Here is a 12,445-nt window from a genome sequence, read left to right as displayed (position 1 = left end):
TTCACGAATCTTCTTTATAACCTGATATGCCAGATGGAAATGTTGGCCACAATTCTCCACCCCTGCCTGCACCTATGTATGCCCTTTGCTCCAAGATTTTTCAGTTCTCATACACTCAAAGTATACTTACCCACCCACTGCCTTCAGGCTTAGCCATTTGGATGTTTTTTACCAACTCAATATTATTGTTTTTTAACTGAAGTATAGATTCTTTATAATATTGCATTAGTTTCAGGTGTACGACATAGTGATTCAATATTTTTATATATTATACTCCATTTAAAGTTCTTACAAAATAATGGCTATATTTGCCTGTGCTGTACAATATATCTTTGTTGCTTATTATTACCAACTTGATATTCACATCGTGATGCAAGCAAAGGCTTGAAATATTTAAGCGGTAGGGCTTGCTCCCTTGCATTTCTGCCATCACCATGAGAAGGTGATGGGTAATTTGCTGCATCTCCTGCCAGGCCTCCAGCTTCAACACGTGGTTAAAGACTGAGCCCAATTTGTGGTGAGGAGCCTAGACCAGCCAGACCCACACTTGGAAGCACAGCTAGGTCACCAAACCACAGACACATGAGCATGAGTAAATGATTGCTATTTTAAGCCACCAAATCTTGGGGCAATTTGTTATGAATGAAGTGTTATCATTGTGAAGATTAACTTTTACACCAGAGTCCATCCTCCTCTAGAGGAACTGTCTTAATTATCTTAGCTTCAATACGTCGTTCCATTTATATAACATGAAAAATACTTATAGACCAAAATTTATGGTCTAGGCACGGGAGATAAAAAAAAATGGAAAAAAAAATAGCTCTTGTCTTTTGAAGGGCTCACAGAATAAGGAAATGTGACAGGCACATAAACTAAGAAACGTAACATGATAGAAGCCCATGTATAGTGGAGTGAAAGATATGTGGAATGAGCCAAAGATAAGTGGTCAGTTCTATCTGACTGGGAGTTACGAGTGTTGATAAGAACTACTTCTCAGAGGGGCAACCCTTTATAAATTCACAGGAGCAAAGCAAAATACGGATTTCACTACTGACTACAACCCAGACCATCAAGATACACACGAGACACAGACAGTTTAAAGACAAATGCAGACTAAAAGATTCATGCTATTCCAACAAATATGAACTATGTACCAACTTTGTACACAGAATCCTGTGCCAGGCTCTTAGTAGATACATAAATGAATAGAACGAAGGTCCTGTCCTCCAGGTAATTGTGACAGGTAATTACCTGTCCTCCAGGTAATTAGCACATCATAAAAAAATATAAATATCACGTAGGCAAGGTATAAATAGGCCTTGAACTCAAAAGGTTACTACCGTCTAAGGCTTGCACACAACACCACTAATTCAATGCAGGAGATAAGGAGGACTCAGTGTGAAGTTCAGAACTTGCTATGAAGGTTTAGAGGAAAGTGGCTTCTGGAAAGTTTCAGTAAAGAGAGAGATAATTTTAAAGGTGTTGGAAACAGAAGGCCAGAGGCTGCTCCCCTTTTTTTGAGGCTTTCAGGATATTAAAAAAAAAATGTTAATGCCAAAAGTAGGTTATAAAAGTTGTGGTATATTTTTAATGTCTTTGCATCCTGTTTTCTACTGGGGGATGCCCTGCTTAGCAGAATTATACCTTTCATAAATGGCTTTTGGATAGGTCAGTGGGGGAGGCAACCAGAAGGCTGTAGTGAGATGCCAATTTGACCACTACACTGCAGTGAGGGTCTGAGTGGCTTAATGCAATTGGGAGGTCCCAGGTGTCAGAACAATTATCTTACCCTCCTTGCTATGGGATGTTCAGTATATGATTAAACCTATGTTGAATATATAATTAAACATCTCAGAGAGGTTACGGCCACGAAACTCTGGGCCAAATTTAAGCCTTTAACTTAAAAGAGACTCAGTCTCCCTAGAGACAGCCATCTTTGGGAATGAGACTTGATTTCCAGACTAGATTTTGGACTAAGAACTGGTAGAAAGATTTCCTCAAAATCTTACATGGCTGACTGCAGTCTCTTGGGAAGAGGACTATATCTCCCTAGACCATGCTTGATACTCATGACCTCCAACTAGGTACAGAATCTCCACTACCATTCCCTTGTGCAGTGGCTGATAAAACCAAAGAGGTCTCCACAACAGGTTGTTTTAGGGAGATAGGAGAAGATAAGAAATGTAGGCTATGGCTTCTGATGGATGTCTGTTGTTACTTCCTGCCCAGCCTCAACTCTCTGTTTGTCTACAAGATCTTACTTTTCCTATGAGTATCACAGTCCATGCGGCTGTGGGGGGCTGACTCCTAGGTCTATGCCTAGGTCCAAGGGTGGGACTATGGCTCAAGTCCATCAATCATAGCATCATCTCCTCTGGTTCCAGAGCCTGGATCAAGGATAAGCAAGTAACCTAAGGTAGGCCAAGGAGTACAATGAGATTTCATTCTGGAACTTCTTTTGGAACTGCTGGGATTAAGAGCAGTCTCATTCAGATACCCTTGAACCATTAAGGATGTAGGCCTGGAGCTGCCAGGAGTTGCCAAATGGTGAGAACAAGTTTGACACTGAATTTAATGCAAAGGATAATAGAGGCACAGGAGAAGAGAGAGGCAAAGGAGAAGAGAGCTGATGAGATGATTTAAGGCTCTGGATCTAGGGTCTCCCTGGTGGCGCAGCGGTTAAGAATCCGCCTGCCAATGCAGGGGACACGGGTTTGAGCCCTGGTCTGGGAAGATCCCACATGCTGCGGAGCAACTAAGCCCGTGAGCCACAAGTACTGAGCCTGCGCTCTAGAGCACGCAAGCCACAGCTACTGAGCCCGCGTGCTACAACTAGTGAAGCCTGCATGCCTAGAGCCCGTGCTCCACAACCAGAGAAGCCACTGCGATGAGAAGCCCGTGCACCGCAACAAAGAATAGCCCCCTTCAATGCAACTAGAGAAAGCCCGCGTGCAGAAATGAAGATCCAATGCAGCCAAAAATAAAATAAATAAATTTATTTTTTAAAAAAAGGCTCTGGATCTAGCTTTATCTAAAGCTAACTCTAGCTCTGGATTTTGGGTTCTATGAACACATTTTCCTCTTTTTTGTTTGAGTATCTATTATTTGGTACCCAAAGCATCCTAATGCTAATAGAATACTAATAAGAAGCATCATGTAAAGTTGAGGAATTTATATTTGATTTAGTCGGCAGTTGCAAGTTTCTAGAATTTAAGGTGTGGGATGGTTGAGGAAGAGGTGACTGTGAAATGAATTTGCTCTAAGTCAACTATAATTTATTTAAAAAAAAAGAGAGAGAGAGTTAGGTGGATAATAAGATTGTTAAAAGGATATATGAAGAAAGTTTCTGTGGACTTACTTCATGTATACATTAAAATACTTGGAGTCCTCCAGACTCTCTTAGAGTTTAATCATGCAGAAGCATGTGAAGAGGGGAAGGACATCATACAACCAGAGGTGTCCTGTTCATAGTACATACCTATGAAATCATCTGTAATTGTGTGCGGTTCATAACAGAGAGCAGATCACATTTAAGACAGATTCAGAAAGCAACAGTGCTTTCCAAATATCTAATCTACAAAACATTGTAACAGATGCAGGAGGTTGGAGGCTTTGACCATTCTATTTAACAAGCAGTAAAGGGAGAAATAAGGAAGGAGAGACACATTTTCCCCTGTTCTCCCAGATTTAATGTCCAGAATACTTCCTGAACCATTGAAGCCCATATGCCTCTACCCGCTTCATGTTTTAAGCCCAAATATTTTATTCTCAGATTAAGGGTAGTCGAACCAAGTGTTTTTCCAGTTTTCAGGATGAAATGTTTACCACAAGCCAGAAACCATTTTAAAAATCACCTATGAGTCCTGCAAGCAAACAGATATGCTATACAGAGAAAATGCATGTATCTTACTGCCAACAGTTATCCAAGTAGAAAGGGGAAAATGGTATATTGGGAAAAACAGGTCTTTAAAACAGATATTTATATTTAAAAATCTATATTTAATCTGGGAGGGGGAGAAAATAAATGATGCATGGAATATAACAGAGACGTCCCTAAATTGAAATAATTGTTCTCATAATACTACTCTTAGCCTGTATTTTACAGACATGCTTCCTTTATATTGTTTTTGGAAATGGGGTTTTGTTTTTGCATTGATGGGTCTCCGTCAGTGATGAGATTCCCTATGACTATTTATTACTTGTTACAGCTCAGTCTCTGGTGAGCTGTGAATATTTATGAAGGCTGTTCCTTTTTTGATTGGCTTTGATCCTGGTAGCCTTTTTAAAAGTAAGGTTTACAGGAGATTTGCACTCTTGGTAAACAGGGCAGCATACCAAATACAGGGTAGAGTTGGAATGTTTTCAACAAAAGCAGCACCTGGGAGTATTAAAACTTGGAAGAATGTGTGTAGCCCCCAGGCTGCTTTTGTGGAACGTATGCCAGTTTTGAGATTCTGCCACTTCTTACTTAAAGTTAATGATCTAAATGTTAAATGCAAGAACTCTCTAAAAAAGAGTGGTGGCAAAAAGAGATTAACAATGCCGAAAAGGCGGATTTACCCTCAAAGGCTCTATCAGTGAATCACAAGGCCACATGTCTAAGAACCCTATCATCACTTTTGAAACACGCAGTATAAAAGCTGTTCCCTAAGAAAAAGACACCAAAATCAATGGCTACACTAATTTAAGAAAAGAGGGAAATGCATAGAAATGTGTGCAGCAGAGGGAGGGTATGACTGCTTGTGGAATTATATTGTTCTCTAGTAAATATTAATTGCCCGAGGCTTGTTAGATAGCTTTGGAGGTCCACAATGTAGATTGTGGCTAGTTTCCAGTAGCAAACTTCCAACATGAATCAAAGACAGGACACTGGAAAAATAAAGAAAAGGAAAGAAAGGAAGGAAGGAACGAAGGCAGGAAGGAAGGAAGGAAGGGAAGAAGGGAGGGAGGGGAAAGGGGATGAAATATACTCAGGGACACAGTGCTTACCTATTTTATACAAAAGTAATCGATTTTTAGTGAGCCAAAATTTGGATATAAGAGCTAAAAAATGATAGCACTATTTTTTTTATACATCCCCAGTTACCTACTAAATTGAATGTCTTTAGCTATCACCTGAAAACCTACATACAAATCCAAGACATTTTTATGCTAGTGGGAGGGCAGAGTTGAATTTGAAAACCACAGTTATAGGCTTACAACAGCTTTGCCAGGGGGCTTCATGGTGGCGTGACCCATGCGGTTGCCCTGCTCTTGGTTTAACGCTATGTTGTGGCTGCCTTGAAATTCTTAATAATTTTGTCTTTGGACTTGTGTTTTGTTAATGAAATCCACTGGACAACAGAATATGTGCTTGTGCAGAGGAAATGCGTGCAATCCCGGCGTCGACAGTCCTTGTTGTGCCATTCACAAGTGTTCTTGAAGGTGCATAGTCACCGACTGCTGGTACACTTACCATGCCTGGGAATTCAGCAAGAATCAAACTTAAAGTAAAAAGTAGGCTAGTTACATCCACAACTGAGTAGGCAAGGTGCTGATACCCCTGAGACGCCACATTTTCCATCGGAATCAGAATTTTGCTTCCAATGCAGAAAAAGAGCAATGGCATTCTGAGAAATCCTAACAACCAAAGAACACTATTTATCCTTTCTTATTTGCTATTATTCCCTGTACTAGACAATTTTCACAAATGTGAAAATTATGGCACAGGAGGAAAGTGAAAGATAAAGCAACCCACGCATCCTTTTCTTTCAATCCTTCCTCATTCATCAATAAGCAGAAAATAGAGAGTTTTGCATATCAGATAAAATAACAGCAGCTGAGTTAGCTTTGTCCAGCCTTTCCATTGTTCTGGGAAGAACAAAATACATATGCATGTAAAAGCTACAAAACACAAATTGTATAATTTCGGTGATACCACATATGAGTTAAATGCTCTTATATTTGCATTTAAAACTGGCACTGCACAACATAAATATGCATGGTAAAATTCATGCTAAAAATTAACATTTTTAATTCTCCTTTATTTAGAATGACATTAAACAGAAAATAAAGAACATCACGACAACTCAAGAGAGATCAACTGTGGGAAAAAGAAAAAAGCTACATTTATAGACAACACTTTTTTCCTGTGTTTCAAGCAAGGGGTCCCACATTTTCCTTTCACACTGAAATTATGCCACAAATTATGTCGCCCACCATTAGTTGTGTATAAAATACTGGCTGTCCATAGGGGGAGAGATCTTTCCTCTCCAATCATCTGGGTAGTATTATTGTAATCCACCACCTTCCTTTTATTATGTGTGTTTTCCCTGCTAAGAATCCTGAGGATGTAAAAGCCAGAAATAGCCCCAAAGGTATTTGCCTAGTGGTCAAAATAGGACTAGCCAAAATACCCATAATGCTTATTTCTAGAAACTAGCAACCTTTGCTAACAGAAGTTAGAAGCCCTCTCTCTCCACCAGTGATACTTCTATTCATGTGACTCACTAACCCTTAATTGTTAGGGTACCTCTGTTTTGTGATTTTAGCTGTCAAAAAACATCTCACTTGATAACCTTCCCGATGCTTTCGTATTTGCACAGCTGCATTTGTGGGTCTAATTTGTGTTAGCTGGGGTGTCAGATACACAACAGTCATATTGGGGATTATAATTTATAAATTTCTAGACCTGCTCTGAAGTTTCACGCACATTCATGCTATAACCAGAATATCCTCGTTAACTGGAGAATCACACTGCAGTTACTTATTTTATCATCTAAAATGGCTCACTGGGAAGAGGGCGGCTTCCTCAGCTTTTGATTACTAGGTTGTCTGCATCCATGTCCAAATCATGCCTATACTTGTCTTCCCAGCGATTGTGATAATTGTGATAATAGTTTGAAAATGATTAAGAGTCACCTAAAGTCTCTTTGAATCTCATTTTTAAAATAGTTTGTAGTGTAGGAACATTTCATAAATACTGAAGAAACAATTGGAAGAGATTGTTTTATGGGAAAATATAGTTGGGAACTTATCACCTTGACAGAAAGAGTGAAGAAAAAGAAAGTCACCTCTTCCTTTCATTGTTTTCAAGTATAAAATGTTTTAGGGGCTTCCCTGGTAGCGCAGTGGTTGAGAGTCCGCCTGCCGATGCAGGGGACGCGGGTTTGTGCCCCGGTCCGGGAGGATCCCACATGCGGCGGAGCGGCTGGGCCCGTGAGCCATGGCCGCTGAGCCTGCATGTCCGGAGCCTGTGCTCTGCAACGGGAGAGGCCACGGCAGTGAGAGACCCCCGTACTGCAAAAAAAAAAAAAAATTTTGATTATAGTGATTGAATCCTGCAGCAATTGAACTTGCCTAAAAGAGAAAATACTGGAGTAATGTGACTCAGTATTTTATGGACCATGATAGAAAGAATGTAAGCAAACAAATGCTTGGACTAACAAGTGGCAAAGTCTAATCCTTAAAACTATAATGACCCAAAGAAATGTTTCATCCAAATAAGTGCTTTGAATTTTTCTGTCTGGCTTAATGACCAAGGTGGGGCAGAGGGAGGAATGGAAGGAGGCAGAATTATTTGCTCTGGCATAGTCAGTGAAAATGGCTATTAATTTAGAACCCACCCACCAATTCAACTAGCTGACTAAATGAGATGAAAAGGAGGAATTACAAACTGCTGGCCAGCCTACTCCTTGGATCCACTAAGAAGCGCTGTATTCATTTGCTAGGGCTGCAGTAACAAATTATTATAACCTCAGTAGCTATTTTTTTTAAATAAATTTATTTATTTTTGGCTGTGTTGGGTCTTTGTTGCTGCGTGCGGGCTTTCTCCAGTTGCAGCAAGCGGGGGCTACTCTTCATTGTGGTGGGTGGGCTTCTCATTGCGGTGGCTTCTCTTGTTGTGGAGCATGGGCTGTAGGCGTGTGGGCTCAGTAGTTGTGGCTCGCAGGCTCTAGAGCGCAGGCTCAGTAGTTGTGGCTCACGGGCTTAGTTGCTACCCAGCATGTGGGATCTTTCTGGACCAGGCCTCCAACCCATGTCCCCTGCATTGGCAGGCGGATTCTTAACCACTGCGCCACCAGGGAAGTCCCCCTCAGTAGCTTAAAACAATAAAAATTTACTCTCTCACAGTTCAGGAGGCCAACTGTGCAAAGTCAAGTTATCAACAGGATGGCTTCCTTCTTGGCGGCTCAGAGGGAGCAACTGTTCCATGCTTCTCTTCTGGCTTCTTGAGATTTCTGGAAATCCTTGGTGTTTCTTGGCTTACAGCTGTACAATGCCAGCCTCAGCCTCCACCTTGCATGGCTGTCTTCCCTCTGTGCCTCTCTCTGTGTCTTTTCAGGGCGTTCTCTGCTCTCCGTATGTCCAACTTCCCCTCCTTATAAAAGGACACCAGTCATTGGATTAGGGCCCACTCCAATTCTGTAAAACCTTCCCTTAATGTAACTAATTCCGTCTACAGAAAACTGATTTCCAAATAAAGTCACATTCACAGGTACCTGGGGTTAGGACTTCAACATCTCTTTTGAGGGGACACATTTCAACCCACAATGCTTCTCAAACTTATCTTCATACTAGAATTACATGGGCAGTTAAAAAATACTGATACCTGGGTATTGCATCCCAGAGATTCCGAACTAATCAGGAAGAGGTAAAACCAGGGCACCCAGATTTTTTTAACTCCCCCAAGTGATTCTAACGTGAGGCAAAAGTGTCAGAACCACTAGAGTAAAGGATTCTAGTTGTCAGTTTCTCGAAAGGATATTTTAGCATAATGAAGTGTGTGCATTTCAATGAGAAAGATCTCTTTCCTTTAATCATATTGACAAAAATGAAAAAAAATTGAAAGTAGGTGATCAAAATAAATGGCATGTAATCAAAAAGAATTTTAGAAATTTACCACTTGACACACGTTCATTCAGTGAACATTTTAATGCATGCTGTGTGTTGGGCCCTGTGAGAGGTCCAAAAGTGGTCATCAGAACCTTAGAAATCAGCTGCTTTTCCTCCAAACTCTGGAGGAAGGAAAGGTTTCCTTGCGTTTTGGCCAGTTGTGACTAGGTGTGGAAATTATTCCTTCTCCAAGACACTGCCCAATTATTAGTAAATAGTGGAAATAGAAAACTTAATGTTACATTAAATTATTAAAGAAAAAGCACTTCACTGGGGTAAACTGGCTGAAATGTAAAACAATTTCTTACATTTCTTTTTTCAGAGCCTAAAAGACCCACTGCATACAGATGCCTATAAATGTTGTCAAAATACTATTCACCATACTACCCTGTAAGCTCATTAGGGGCTGATGATAGCAACTAGATCAACACAAACTTGTTCTTTCTTGTCTCTTGGTCTTCTGTACGATGGTTTCTACCTAGCATAGATTTACCTCAACTTACTTTGTGTCATTGTTATGGACTGAATGTTTGTGTCCCCCCAAAATTCATATGTTGAAATCCTAACCCCCAATGTGACAGTACTGTGGAATGAATTAAAGAAACCTCAGCTAAAATTGGAGTCTGTGCAGGTTTATAGGGGGAGCTCTCATGCCTGCCATGCGTGGTCATTTACTACAAATAGGAAAAGACACATGCCTACATCTCAGGGAGGAAGGGGTTGTCTACTTCACTATCTAGCAGGGAGGAGAAAATGTAACTCTGCCCTTAGACAGCCCAGCCCATCAGACCATAGCAGCTCAACCAATGAGAAGCCTCCATACTTTGTACTCCCAGCTTCCTCCAGTGGACTCTTTGGTTATTACAGCCCCTTCCAAACCACCTCCCCCCCCCCCCACAAAAAAACAATTCCTTATTAAAGCAGGTTCCCCTTCCTTGTTCCCTGGATTTGCCTATGATCCACCATAGTCTGGGTATCCCGAACTGCAATTCCTCTATTTCTGCATAAACTCACTTTTGCTGGTAAAATAACTGGCTATTATATTAAAAACTTGACAATATTAAAAGGTAGAGCCTTTGGGAAGTACTTAGATCATGAGGGTGGAGGACTCATGAATGGGATTTGTGCCCTTATAAGAAGAGACCAGAAAACGCACTCTCTCTCTCCTCCCCCACCTCTTTATCTGCTCTCTGCCATGTGAGGATACAAAAAGAAGCCACCATCTACAAACCAGTAAGAGGGCTTTTACCAGAACCCAGCCATGCTGGCACCCTCATCTTGGATTTCCAGCCTCCAGAAGTATGAGAAATAAATGTTTGTGGTGTAGGCCAGCCAGTCTATGCTAATTTGTTCTAGGAGGTAGAGCTGACTAAAACAATCTTTGTTTTCATTCTTTATCCCTCATCCAAGATACTTTTCCGGCTAATAACAGTCATCGTCTATTCATAAAGAAACAGTTTTTGTTCTTCATTCTCAAACTCCCCTGTGAAGAACTTTATTTCACCTTAAGTTTAGAAAAACGCCCTGTGTCTCACCGTATCAGCTAAGATTTTTTAGATATAAAAGCAGGTCAAAAATACACATAGAGCAGACACCCAGTTTTAACATCAATATATTTATTACTGTCGAAAAATCTGCATCATAATAATATGAGCAGAATGAAAATATAAATACGTAAAGGATGTTTTTCTGCATTTCAGCGTATGAAAAAAATCTTCATTTTTATTCCAAGAAATATTGGCAGTCTTGGGGAAAACACTTTAGACAGACAAACCAATAAAATACTTATTAAAACCCACAGTAAAAAAGATGATGAGGTAAATTAATAAAAGGCAAGTTACTTTGGGCAAAAGCCCATATTTTCAATGAAGTGACATATGTACATAACCTCTTTTTCAAAACATGATCATATTTAAATAGGAAAGACAGTGTTATTCCCATTAATATTGGGGAAAAAATCCCATAAATAGAGTTACTAAATGGGAAACTTACATTGCTTGTGTATAGTAACATACATTAGGGGAAAGGGCTCTTATATATAGCAGTCTTCAGCGTGCTGTGTAATAGGTTTTCAATTCAGGAGCTCTGAACTTCAGGTGCCCTCATTTCTTCCTCAGGGTGCAACAACCTCATCCCTACGAAAGTGCAACCGCCAAGTACATCTGTGCACACCCTCTTTACCAACTCTCTTAACCTTGTCAGTCTGTTGCCATTTCAAATTTCCAGGAAATCTACTTTTAAAAAACTGATCAGGGCTTCCGTGGTGGTGCAGTGGTTGAGAGTCCGCCTGCCGATGCAGGGGACACAGGTTCGTGCCCCGGTCCGGGAAGATCCCGCATGCTGCAGAGCGGCTGGGCCCGTGAGCCATGGCCCCTGAGCCTGTGCATCCGGAGCCTGTGCTCCGCAATGGGAGAGGCCACAGCAGTGGGAGGCCTGCATACCGCAAAAAAAAAAAAAAAAAAAAAAAACTGATCAAGAGGCGTCAGTGCTTTCTGATCAAAAAGAGCACAGGTATCAGGTGGTCACTATCTCAGCTTTGCCACCAGTGAACTGGGAAAAGTTACATAACCTTTCTGTGCCTCAGTTTCTTCTTCTGTATTGGAAATTAATATTCGTTGAGATTTTACTTTGGACTAGTCACTGTAAACCTAGAAGAAATAATTCTAAGTCAAACTCTATGATTTCATAACTATTTAAGTAATTCCAATATTGCTTTTTAACCTCCATTAATTTCCATCCCTAAAATTTGGGATGGGCCAACTGGATTATATGTTAACATGAAAACCTAGCTCTTCGAAGTCTGGTTTCTGGACCAGCAGCTCCATGCATCGTTTGGGAGCCTGGCAGAAATTCAGAGTCTCAGGCATCACCCCAGACCCGCTAAATCAGAATCTGCATTTTAACCAGATTCCCAGTTGCAGGCATATTAAGAGTTTTACAAGTGTTGGACTGAATGGGTAGCAAAGTCCACTTAAACTCACAGGGATGCACAGAAAGCAGAGAGTCTGGCATTGGACCCCACAATTCGAGGCCAAGCCTTGCTACTTACAGCTTGTGTAATCTTCAAACAGAGAGCTTCCAAATACATGAGTTCACTTTTATGTGTCTTAGTTCCTTCATCTGTAAAAGACAGTAAAACAATAGTTACCTGCTGGGGTTGTTTTAAGGGTTGCAAAGTACTGGGTATAAGCAACGAGTACAATGCCTGGCACACTGGAAACTCTTTCAATCATTAAACGAACATTTACGGAATCTGAATCATGTGTGGGTCAGATATGTGCTGGGGGCTGTGAATGCCACAGTAAACAAACAAAGACCACACTTTCATGCAGCTTGCATTCTAGTGAGGGGTTCTGGCAACAAAAAACATGTAAAAAATAGGGTCACACAGGGATATGTTCTGTGACATAAAGAGAATGACAGCAGAGCTATTACAGACAGAAAGTTTGGCAATCACCTTTAGAGGAGAAAACAAGTGAGTAAGATACTTTAATTAGTTATATTTGATAAACACCCAGAGCTAAGTTCCAGGCACAGTGCTAAGCATTTTACATGCATTCATGTTTCCAGA

Source organism: Delphinapterus leucas, chromosome 10, assembly GCF_059928025.1.
Source record: "Delphinapterus leucas isolate spDelLeu-1000000601 "Yukka" chromosome 10, BTC_Dleu_Yukka2, whole genome shotgun sequence".
NCBI lineage: Eukaryota > Metazoa > Chordata > Mammalia > Artiodactyla > Monodontidae > Delphinapterus > Delphinapterus leucas.
The sequence above is the reverse complement of the archived record's forward strand: the minus strand, read 5'-3'. Positions refer to the sequence as shown.